A 12,479-nucleotide genomic window follows, 5' to 3' on the forward strand; every position below is an offset into this window, starting at 1 on the left:
CCGAGGGCTCCCGGCCGAGGGGCGGCTCTGCTCTCGGGGGTCCCCGCCGGGAGCCTCTTCTCCGCGGCGCCGGGCAGGGCGAGGCCAGCAGGGGGCAGCCCCGAGCCGAGACCCTCCCGGTCGGTCCGCGCAGGGAAGGGAAGGGAAGGGAAAGGCGGCGGCGGGGTCGGGAGCGAGTGCGAGAGATGCGCTGCTGCGGAGGGCCCGGGTCTTTCTCTTTCCCCCCCCCCCCCGCCCCGCCGGGGGCTGCAGGGCCGTCCCGGAGCTGGCCCGGCGCGGGCGAGGGGCTCGCTCTCGGGGCCAAGGAAGCCCCGACTCGGGCTGCCACCCCCACCCCCACCCCGCAGCGCCTTCCCTGCCCGGGCATCTTCCCCCTTTTTTATCCGAAGGCGGCCAGAATTTGGCCCCGGAGCCCGAGCGCCTCGGAAGGGGGCCCGGCAGCCTCCTCCCTCCCTCCCGGAGAGGCGGAAAGGGTCGCCCGGGGAGGGGATTGGGCCAAGCCCCGGGGCTGGAACCGGTGGAAGCCCGGCCGGATCGGGCAAGGGTGGCGGCCGGCGGCGCGTCCGTCCGTTCCCCGCCGCCGCCGCTGCCTCGAGGAGGGGAGGTGAACGTGCCGAGGCGCTTGGCCGCGGGAAAGGCAGTGGCCGGAGGCGAGCGAGCGAGCCTGGGGCCGCCCCTTGGCCGCTTGACTCCCTCTCGGGGTAAATTTTGGGAACACCCGGGAAGGGGCGCCTTCTCCGGGCGGGGACAGGAGGGAGGGAGGAAGGGAGGGCAGCGGAGAAGATGGGCCTGGAAGGGACCTCCGGGGCAGGGGGGGGGGCAGCGCCACCGGCCGCTCACCTTGGGAATAACGGACTCGCCTTCTCACCCGGTTTAACCACCCAATTCCATTTTTTGTCATTTTTCTGGGGAGGGGGAGGAGGTCTGTGAAACTTCTGGATGGCTTTGGGGAAAGAAAGCGGACTCCCCTTGACCCTCCAGATTTTTTAAATTTTTTAAAATTATTTTTCTTGGGTTTTTTTACCTAAACGGAGCCTCCCAGGTTGCTCACCCCTTGCCCGCCAGGTGGGAGAAGCTGCACCAGCCGGAGCTGGACCGCCTCCCTCTTCCTGGCTTCTCCCCTAAGAGGTTGCGGGGAGCTCTAGCTGCCCCCCCCCAGGTGGGGTATGTGTGTGGGGGGGGGGTTAGCCACTGGATCTTGCCCCTAAGGGAGCAGGGATGTCCGCAGGGCTTGGGGTCCAAGTCCCGAGTCCACGTCTTAGTTACCAAGTTCCCCCATCCCACGTCCCAGTCCCTCTTAAAAACAAGCTTCCCCCCCCCCGGAGAAAAGGGAGGGGTGAGTGGGTTCTGAGTCAGGAGTTGAATCTGAGTCGTTGGGGGGGGGGACCCAAGTTGAGTCCAAGTAGTGACTGGACAGCCCCGCAGAGGCGCTTCAGGGAGAGGGAGAGGGGGGCCATGAGAACTTCCCCAGGGCGTTTCAGGGGGTGTCCCCCCCCCATCCAGGTGTTCGGTCCTGGAAGGCGGCGGCTGCTCCGCGAACGAGGACGGTCTCCGGCCCGCTTGCCGCCCGGTGTCCACTAGAGGGCAGCCTCCCCCCGCGGCTGAGCGCGGCCCCTTCCAGGCAGCCCAGCCGGAGGAGGAGAGGGGCGAGGAGGGCGGGTGGCCGGTCCAGAGCGGTGGTTCCTGCAGCCTTTCCTCTCTGAGAAATCAGGCTTCCAAAGGGAGAACGGCCTTCTTTCCCCCCAAGATCAGTCATAAAAAACAAAGCGAACTAATCTGCAAACTCTGGCAGTAGGAGGACAGCTTGTGTCGGGAGAGTCAGAGGCCTTCCGCACTTAGCCACATGCCATCTCTGAATGACGGGTGATCCATAATGTAGCCTTCGGACCCAGACTCTTCTCCGGCAGAGGAGGCTCGCTCGGCCTTGGCCCCTCTTTGCCAGGGTGAGTACGGTCCCTAAGGAGGGCCCGGCAGCTCCTCGCAGAGAGAGCCCCTGCCTGCAGATGGGCAGAACCCACCCGGCTCAGTGGTTTGTGCCAGTTCATCTATTGGCCCAGTGGGTGGCGCTTTCCAGCCCGGCCTCCTCCAGGGGGCGCCCACTCAGAGGCAGCCCCTGGAGGAGGCGAGGCAGGGAAGCCCGGAGGCTGCCCCTGAGCGGGCGACTGCCAGGGGAGGCACCTATTTGGCTGAAAAACAAAAACGGCACAGCCCACTGAGCCCTCCTTTTATCTCTTCTTTGGGTCCTTCAGAGAGCCAGGTGGAAGTTCACCAGGTGCACCTGTAGCTGGCATGAGGAACGTGGCATCTGTGGAATTAAATCACAGGATAAAACAAAGAGAGATCTCCATTACAGACAGGGCGAGGGCTCGGGACCTCTGCCAGCCACTTCTCAACATCCTTCAAGCCCAGTTCCTGGCCAGTTCCTCCCACCCACCCCCTGAGTGTGGGAGAATTCAGGAGCCACTCCTCTCCCCCCCCCCCCATCTTTAAATGCCTCAGGTAAGTCTCTGGGCCTGTGTGTTGCCACAGAAACATGGAGAGCGGAAGAGATGTACAGAAACCCAAACCATCCTTTTCTCCTGCATGCCACCTTTTTTATCCTCTGAGCAAGGGGATGTTGCCGGCACCTCTGCCTGGTGGAGGTCGCCACCCCCCCCCCCAAAAAAATAGCCTGGACTGAAACACCCTCATCTCCAGCCCCTTTGGGAAGCCCTATGCAGCTTGGGAAGCAGAAGCGCCGCGACCCTCTCCTGCCTTCTCTGGCGGCTGCACTTGCTCTCGAGGGAGCCCAGAGGATCGCGGCAGGCCGCCTCCCAGCACTTGCACCCTTCCCGGCCGGCTGCCCCCGGGTTCTTCCAACCTCAGCAGGAAATGGTGAATGAAGATCAGAGGAAGGAAATGCCTCCTCGGATCTCCCCCCCCCACCCCGCCTTTCATGTTGCTCGGGCCGACGACGCATGAAAGCAAGCAAGACCATTTCTGTATGTAATCCACCCCCTGCTTGCGCTCTGTATATATTTAGCCATAATAGCCTGGCTCACAGCCGGGGGGGGGGGGCGGAGAGAACACTCCAGCCGTGCTGCTGGTATAAAATAAGACTCAATGGCCGTGATCCCTGGAGCAGGATGCCCGTGGGGTGCAAGGCACTCCCCTCGCTCCTGCACCCTCCAAGGTCCTTTGGCCCTAGAAGGCTGGTAGGACAGGCCTTGGGGGTGGGCCGTCTGGGACTCCCCCCCCCCTTCTTAATGCACTGGTCGTCTGACAGAGCCGGCTCTTCCATTCCATGTCATCGTGTGGGATAATTCCCTTTCTTTGGCCGGGAATATTTCCTCCCTGTGAAGCCTCCGTGTGCCATAAGCATCGGCTGCCTGAGAACAACGCAGGGGGATGGTGTCCAGTCTTTCGGGTGCGCCACAACGGCACCGCCCCGGAGACACCTTGTGCCAGTCGGGAATGGTTGGCGTTGGAAGGCCAGGCTCTCAAGCCTCCTCTCACCCTGGAGACCCAGGGAAGTGTAGCCGTTCCTCAAGAAGTTTGGGGGTGCCCAGAGGTCGGGCCGTCTTCCCTGCGATCCAGTTCAGGCTTAGAGAGGAGGAGAGCATGCCCCAGCTGCCCCGGACGTTTCATGGGTGTCGGACCCTCTTAACACCTCTCAGGTCCCAATCACCAAAGGAAAGGCTTGGCTGCCCCCTTTAACTCTCCTGCTTCTTCCCGGCACCCACGGGTTCGAAACCGATGTCTCTCGGGGTCTCCAAATCTCTCCCCTCCATTTCCTTGTTTCCCCCGGGGCACAAGGCCTCTACCCGGCCATGTCCAAAGGGCCAGTCCTTCGCTCCAGTCACTCCACCACAAGGTTCTACCCCTCTCTCCCCCCCCACTGCCCCACACACCCCATTCCTGGAGCCTGCTGGCCGATTTGCTCTGTTGTGGCCGGACTCCGGCTCTTGTCTGTCTGTCTTTCAAGCAGAGAGAGCAGGAATGGGCCAAGTGCACCCCAGGGACTTTGTGGGGGCTTCAGGGGCTGTCCTGACTCCCCCAACTCTCCCCAGTCCTCAACTTCTTTTGCTGGAAGTCTCTCGTAAGAACCTTTCCCCCCCCCCCAGCCAATAACCACAAAGTAAAAGGGATCTGTTTTCCAGGATTTCCCCCCCTCTTTTTACAAATGCCATTTCCAGGGGCATTGCAACACCCTGGGGTCTGAAAATTGAACCACCCCCCCCATGGAAGTTGCCTGCTTCTAAGTTAGATGAAAGCCTTTGCAGGTTCTAGACCTGTGAACACTGGATTTGAACTCGGAACCTGAAGACTTGAAATCCGTTGCCTTGTTTTATTGTTTACCTCCTTTTGCCTGGGCCTCCTTTGACGGTGCAAGGATGATTTTTATCTGGCTGAACGGAAACTAGATCCTCTAGAAATCCTAGATGGCCACGCTTCTGTCTCCAGAAATATCAACCACTCAACCTCCCCCTCAACATGCACGTTTAGAAATACTGCCTCAGTCATAAGGATGCGAGACGCCTGTTTTTCCAAGACCTGATGCAGGGCCCTGGAGAAGCCACTGCCGGGCTCTGCTTTTTCCCTTCACCCTCCCGTGCCAAGCGCTTGCCCCTCCTTCCACGCGGCTGCTCTTGTCCTCCTCTTCCTCGGGCCCCCTCCGCCCAGCCGCTGCCATCGCCGGTGCCAAGCCGGATTGCCCGGCGCCAGCTGCCGCGCTCCGTGCCCCTCGGCTGAGGCAGGCAAGCAGGGAGCTGAAAATGGGCTTTTTATTACACCCATACATCAAAGTGGCTGCCTGATGCAGGCGGAGGGTGGCGATTTTTCTTCATGGTTTACAGACAAATGAGGGGAAGGGAAATGGATGTGAACTTTGCTCCAGCGTGAGGTCAGCGAGCACGTGAAGAGAGCCGGTTATGGATTACCAGAGCATTAATGAGGCCTGGCCGGGAAGCCAGCTTTTCCTTTCCGTGAGGAGCAGGGCTCATTGGGGAAGCAGAGGAGCTTTACCAGGGGGTGTGTGTTGGGGGGGGGTTGCATGCATACATGCGCGCATGTGCTCCTGCCTCTAGGGCTGCAGGTGATACACATTGAGAACCAATTCTGCCTGATGCAAAAACAGAAGGTCGTTGCCTTGAGGTCAGGGAACATCTGGCAGAGAATTCAAGGCAAATGGAAAGAGATGCCCCCGGGCTCAAGAAAGGTCCAAGCTTTGGAAAGGCTCCTTTTGTGGCCCACAAGTCCCATGGTGCCCCAGACGATGGGGCCGGTGGCCATGCCCCTGACTGGGCCATGCTGGGAGTTGTGGCCTGAAAAAGCAACATCTCCCAGCTCGACTGAAGGCCGAGATGGAGAGGGTGTTTGCCACTGCGATTCTCGCTCCACTCCCCTTGTGCTTCCGTGGGGCTGAAAAGGGCCCGCTGCGAGATGCCAGAGAGGAGTGGGGCTGTTGGTGGGGGTTGGCCAGGTTGCCTCCTCTGCCCAGCCCCCCTTGTTCCCCAGAACCAGATTTCCCCCTTCCCCCTCCCCTGCCTGCCTCCCCACTTTCCTTCAGGCACACTCTCAGCTGCACCATCTCCACCCCGTCCCCTGGCACCCAGCCAGGGCAATGGGGGGGGACACAGGGACCCCCCCTTTTATTTCATAGATGGGGAGATTTCTCTTGTGGGCTGTCTGTGGCCCTCCCTGGAAGAGGGACCTTCAAATAAGGCAAAGTCCAAGAGATCTCAAAAGCTTCTCCTCCTTTTCGTAGCGGGGGAAGAGGGTCTGTACGCACGCAAAGGAGTTAAGCTTTATTACATATTAAAGAAAAGGATGTACACTGTATTCCTGCTTTAGATAATGGCAAGACAGGATCGTAACGCAGGGCTATTTCCTTAGGAGATGCCACTTGGGTCCCTAAAACATGCAAGTATTTCGGAGCGCAGGAAGCAGTAACTTTTCCGGAGCCGGCCGGTCCCTGAAAGAACTGGATTGGCCATGGACCATCGTCGTCCTTGTCCTCAGGGTCACCGTGAGGGTTTATCTCAGGATATGAATCCTTTCCTGGCACGATGCCAGCCTGTAACACGCGGGACAGGTCTCCATTTGTTGGTTTCTTCATTTTTGCTGCCGCACAATGGGGAGGGCAGAATCTCTGGGCTTGCCGGCCGCAACACCACCTGAAATGGTATAAAATGTGTGATCTAAAGTTGTACGCAGGACAGCCGTCTTCAGAGAGGTAGCCGCGGTGGGCTCCTTCAGGAAGAACCGAAACAGCTGTGTTGCTCCGCTCTTGAGGCAGACAGATTTATTCCAGCGTCAGCTTCTGTAACTTCTGGTCCACTTCTTCAGACTCAAATGGGTCACCATGATTTTTCTTTCATGATGTGGAACTCACGACTTTGGGAAGTGGCGAGCGCTCCAACGCGGGAGGCCTGCAAGAGAGACCATCGGGCCGCCCTCTGTCGGATCTGCTTGGGTTCGGATTCCTGCCTGGAGCAGGGAGGGGGCTGGACTGGATGGCCTCCGAGGCCCCTTCCCACGCCACGAGTGTAGGTTTCCATCATTTTGTTTTGTCGTTCCCCAAATAAAGAAGCATGGCTGCCCCTCCAGGAACGGCGACCGTGACCCTCTCTGCATTGGCTTCCCAGCTCTGCTTTCTGGGCTACAACAACCCTCTTTGGAAAAACATTTACTGTATGTTGAAAAACGGCGTGGCAATAGAAGAACTCCGGAAATAAACGAAACCCAAAAGGGAGCCTTTCCCAGGGTGAGGGTAGAGGGGACCCGGACGGACCCTCTTATTCGCGCCTCGGGGCAATTGGGCTTGTTCGTTTTTAAAAGCACCCCAGGAGACCAGGGCAAGCGGATCTCAGGGAGCCTTGAGGCTCCTCCTCCTCTGTGCAGGCGGGGGGGGCGGCTCTCCTGCTTTTTGCTTGGGGTGCCTGGACTCCCGCCCCTCCCGCCCCCCCCCCCAGCCGTTAGTACATGTGCCTCTCATTACCCACCACGTCCTGGCCAATGAGATAAGGCTTAATGCCTTCCAATGGCAACTATCGGCGCACACAGAAGGCCCATGAATATTAATAGCATTCTAATTAGCCCTTTTCAAATACATCACCCAAATGAAGTGTCTCTGCCAACATAAATCAGTAGGTTGTGTTTCGCTCCCCTTCCCAGCCATGCAGGAGGGCAGGGGTAAAACCCTCCCTTCCTTCCAGCCCTTCCAGGCTGCTTTTGGCCTCCTCCTTTCGGGAAGCTGAGCCCTGCTTCCCCGGGGAGAGCCTCTGCTCCCCACCTCCAGGCAAAGCCCTCCTTGGAAGGAGGGGGACCAAGCCCTTGCTTGGGCAGAGTTGCCCCTTTGCCCGCTCGCCGGGCTTGCGCAAGAGGGTGTGGTTGCCAAGGCACGCTTCTTGGCTGCACCGCAGACTTTGCCGCATCATCCTCGGGGAGTCTGATGGCCGGTTTGTGGGGGGGCAGGCCCCCTATGTCCACTAGCAGCCATGGGTCTCCGGGGTCTCTGACACAGCACCAAGAAAGAGACCAAGGGGACCCCTCCTGCCCCCCACGATGGGGGTCCCGTTTCAAGGCTTCTGCTGAGCAGCAGCCCCGTTGTTGACTCAGTGGAGCTCCGTCTGTCCCCCGGCTGAAACCCTGAAACCTTTCAATGGCTTAATTCTTTTTAAGTGTGTTTTTTTTAAAGCCGGTGAGCAGTGCTTTATTTATTTTATGGACTTTATTGTATCTTGCATTTGGTGCTGTGTTGGTTTTCATGCGATCTGGCATGTTGCGAACCAGCCGGAGAGTGTTTGTTTGCACTAATGGGGCAAGGTACACATTGAAATAATAAATAATAATAAATAAATATTCTGAAGCCGTTGTCTTCTGAGATCGTTTGTACCGGGCGACATTTCCTCAAGTACACACTGCAGGAGTTTCTAACGGAGGCCCTTGATGAGGCAGCCGCTGAAATCTCCACCGGGGGGGGGGGGGGGAGAAGAAAACCTATCATTAAATCCGAGGCAGGCACAGAACGGGATGCAGAGTCTGGGGTGGGTCAGCGAGCCACAGGCCTCCTGACCCCAATCAGGGCACAATTAGGAAGGCCTCTTTTGTCGGGTGAGCCTGTAGATTTGCATTGACAGCAATTTTGGCCGTAATCAGCCCGGCTGATGGCACTTCAGAACCTCGCCCTCCATCTCCACCGAATCTGCGGCAGGGAGGAGAGGAGGGTCCTCGTGTTGAGCTCCAGCTTTGTTGGCCTCTGTCGGCAGGCGTGATGATGATTAATCCTGGGGCTTGCCTTCCTAGCACCCGGGTGCTTCCATCAGGGGCAGCCTCTCATCCCGCAAAGCAAAGCAAAGAAGGGCGGGGGGGGGGGAGCTGGTGCTCAGCCTGCCCAGCGGATGCAGGAGGACGGTTGCTTGGCCAAATCCTGCCTGCATCCCTCCTCTCCTCTGCAGAGGTTCAGGGTGAGGGGTGGGCCTTGAACCTCTGGAGGGAAAATTACATGCAGATAATTTTAAGATCATTTAAAGTTTAATTCAGAAATTCAGAGAATTGGTCACCCACTGAATAAAACACCAACATTGCTTCATAAAAGTGCAAAACACACAAAGGCCAGTTGCCCGTGTCCTTCTGTCCTTGGCCAGCCGTGAAGAAGAAAAAATTTGACCGGCCAGTAAGGATGCGCACGAACCAAACCACGAGCCAGAAAAACTGTCAAACCGGGCTGGTTTGCGGTTTGGTTCTTGGTCTGGTTCAGCCATCCCATGGCTGAAGCAAAACAAAAGGCTGGACTTTTTTTCGTTTTGAACGCTTCATTTTTTGTTTCGGCAGAATGCGATAGCCCCACCACCCCTTCCCGGCACCCTGTTGGCCTGCCCTACTTTTCTCCTGCCGCTGCGGCTGCCAATGCCACCTCCCCAGGCGGGCCCGGGCAGTGCCCAGACGCCTTGCAGGAATGTCGGCCCCTGCACCGGCACCCGCCTCCCAGCGGATCAGAAGCTTCCCCTCCTTCCGCAGTGAAGAGACTGGGTGGGAAATGAGAAGTTTAAAGCCCCTCCACCTTGGGGAAAAGCTGGTGGTTTTGTGAAGCATATGTAGGGGTATGGGTGTCGGTGTGTGGGGGTGTCCCATGTTCCAAATATATCTTCTGGAGCACATTTTGGCCACCCTTGCTCTGTGACAACGTTTGTGCCTAATGGAATGGCCACATGCCACCTCGGGCATCACTCCCAGACCCTCTCGCAACCCCATGGCAAGTGCTGGCCTCTCCATCGGTGCTTCTGGGCCTACAAATATTTTTTTTCTCACCTGCCGGTCCAGCCAAGCGCATAACCCTCTTAAGAAGCTCTTGACTCTGGTGATGCAGGGAGAGGAGCCCCAGGCTGGGAATACACATCATGAGGCCATGGTACATTTCAGCTGCCGGGACAAACTTCAAGGACTCACCTGGGCAGGTTGCCTGGCAACCAGGGGCAGGTGAAGGGTGTCACTCCTCCAGCCCCTGAGCTGCTAGGCCCTTTTTGCAGCTGAGAGATAACAGAGGCAACCCACCTGGCCTAGACGGAGTCCCCCCCCCCTCCCCTCGCTGCCCTTTGCAGCTGCAGCTCCAGGCAGTGGATGGTGGCCAGGACCCTCAGGGTCCTTTCTTTAGCATCCGTGCTCCACACCTGACCCCCCTGAGGGGGATTGGGGGGCTGGGACCCCCGCCCTGCTGTCTCTGGGAATATGGTTGTTCCTCCCATGGGAGCTCTCCCTCCAGACAGAGACGGTGGAGAAGCAGCTGAGAGAACGGTGGGCCAGCCATCAAACCCGGCCCATCCGAGAGAGGGAAGGGTCCCGGAAGGAAGGAAGGAAGGAGCCAGAAAGGGGGATCCCCCCCTCAGGCCACGCCAGCCGCCCCCCCCCACCGCCTGATTCATCTGGACCGCACCAAGAGCCTCTCAGCTCAGCAGAACCTTTTTCTTCAGCTCCTGTGTCAGGACCACCCAAAACAAGAGACCTTTCTCAAGCTTCTAGACCTCTCCTGAAGAGTCCGGCACATTTTTGCCCAGAGGTGTGAACATCAAGGATCTTCCTAGCATGGAAAAGGTTCCCCGGGGGCGGGGGGGGGGACAGCCACCCTTCCTTCCCTTTCCACCTGTGGAGGGCGGAGGCCAGAATATTCTAGGTCTCTTTGGTGGATGGACAAAGAACTTCTCTGGGGTCTCATGCAGGATCGGTTGCTCCCTCTTCCTCTTCCTCATCCACACCACGTCCCTTCCTCAGCCCCACGTGGCTTTCCTGAATGCCTTCCACTTCGGAAACAGGTCCATTCCTGGTCCCTGCTTTTCCCAGCCCATCGCCCTTCCACCTCTGGATCGGACACCTTACTAATATTGAAACCCTCACCAGGACCTCACAAACCGATGCAACGGAGCTGCCTCGTGATGGACTCTGGGTGATTAACAAATCATGCAGGAAGTCCTCCAGAACGGGGAGAGTCCGACTCACTTTTCCCGCCCATTGACCACACAACATACAAATCCAAGCGAATCAGTCTGGAGTTTTCTCTCCCTAATCTGAACCTTTCCCCTCTTCTGTAGGGGAATTGAATCCATCATCATCAGTTCAGGCATGTATCAGCGCTTGAGCCGATGCAATGGATGACCAGAAGCTAAGTCTCCCAGCTTCTTCATTTAAGATTGAAGGAAAAGAAGAACTACCTGTGGAGATCTCGGTTTCTCTCCACCAGCCACACCTTTGTTTCCAAAACATGTGCACACATATGTACAGTATTATCAAAGGTTTGGTGCTAATGCTGATGGGCTAGACCAGGAGGAGGCCAAAGCAGGGGAAAGATGAGCAAGGAGGAAATTGGCAGAGAGGAGGAAATTGGCAGGCAGCCCTTGTTTGCAGCTTGTTGAGGTAACTCTACTGTAGCCATGCCCCCTGCAAATACGATGGCTGCAGCAGGGCTGCCTTAACAAGGGGCTCACAAGTTCAGATGGGCAATGTCCTCTGGTCTCTCTGCTGACCCCTGTGTGATCCACTAAACTGAGTTCACCCATGGAAATCCCAGACGCAACTTCACAACGAATCAGGTTGCATTTTTCCTGCTGAATAGTCGCATCCTGCCAGCCCAGCATGTCTAACTTGGTGGAACTTGAACTGGCAAAAGGCCCAATTAGAGGAGATGTAAGAGGTCTGTGCATGGAGCTTGCCATGCCTTAAATGTTCAAGTGACAGTGTGCAAGAGGGCAAGATCAAAAAAGTTCTAGCTCTTTTGGTTTCCTGGGGCCCTGGCTTTGCCATTTTAGAAATCATGTGGAAGCCCAGTTCCAGATCCAATGGGACGGACCACCAGCTGCTCTGGGGCAACTGGGATGCCTCTGGAAGTCCCAAACTGGCCTCCAGATCGGACTGGGGAGGCCGGCCGGCACGCAGCCCTTGTGGCAACCTTCGCCAGCACTTTTTAGAGGCTCGGTTTCTTGCTCCCCTTGGTCCCCTGAAGACAAGGGCTCACAAGGGTTCACCCAGGCTGTGCGAGTGACCCACAGTGGCCTGGAGGCTGCACAGAGTGGCCACTAACTCATCCCCAAAAAGCATAAAGCTACTTTTGTGCCGAGTTTCAATGTTAGGAATGGTTTTTAAACCTTTTAGGGATGCTTTGCATTGGTGTGGATTCCTCAGAGGGTTCCTGACAGCTCTGTGGTTCTATGGAAGCTCTGCTTCTGTGGTTCTATGGACAGCCCTCCCCAGAGAGGACCGCTCCCTGGCCACCTTTCAAATAGAAGCCCCTCTTCTCATTTGGTAGCTCAGGGGAAGATGCCAAGCTTCGTGGTCAGCAGCTGCCACCCTCCCACCCTCCGGGGTTATGCCAGGGCCTGAGCCAGAGAGTGTATGTGTGTCTCTCTCTGGAACAGCCCATCACAGGCTATGCTGAGCACCAGCGTTCTCATCCTGGTGTGTGGTGGGTGCTACCAAGGGAAGGCTGCAGGAAGCATGGCTCAAGCTTGGCCCCTCTTTCCTTGCCTTCTCTGGAAGCACAAGAAGCGACCATGAGCTCTTCTGGCTTGAAGACAAATTAATACGGTGTAAAATCGGCAGCAGATGACTTAAGAAAACTTAATTTCAAATCCCAGTGCAAATAAGCTTTTGATAAGGTCAAATGGAAGATTAAACACCTCAACCCCACGAGCTGTTTGCCATTCAGAGCACGCTTCTCCTCCATCAATGTCTTTGGCTGGCCGGGCCCCATTGTCACCCAGTACTGCCTCTGCCCCCTTCCTTCTCCCCCCCCAAGCCCATCTCTGGCTGCTCTGGGGTGTGGGTGATCATGCGACAAAGGAAGGCTAATTGCCTTAAGAGACAGAACAAAGGAGTCAACAGAGAAATTCCGAGAAAAGTCCCTGGGAACCAGGAAGCCAACTGGCAATGCCCTGAGGGCTCTTTTATTGACTTAGCATGATTACATAGTATGTTATGAGAGAAACAGATAGGATACTAGTGGCCTAATC

Source organism: Pogona vitticeps, chromosome 4, assembly GCF_051106095.1.
Source record: "Pogona vitticeps strain Pit_001003342236 chromosome 4, PviZW2.1, whole genome shotgun sequence".
Taxonomy (NCBI): Eukaryota; Metazoa; Chordata; class Lepidosauria; order Squamata; family Agamidae; genus Pogona; species Pogona vitticeps.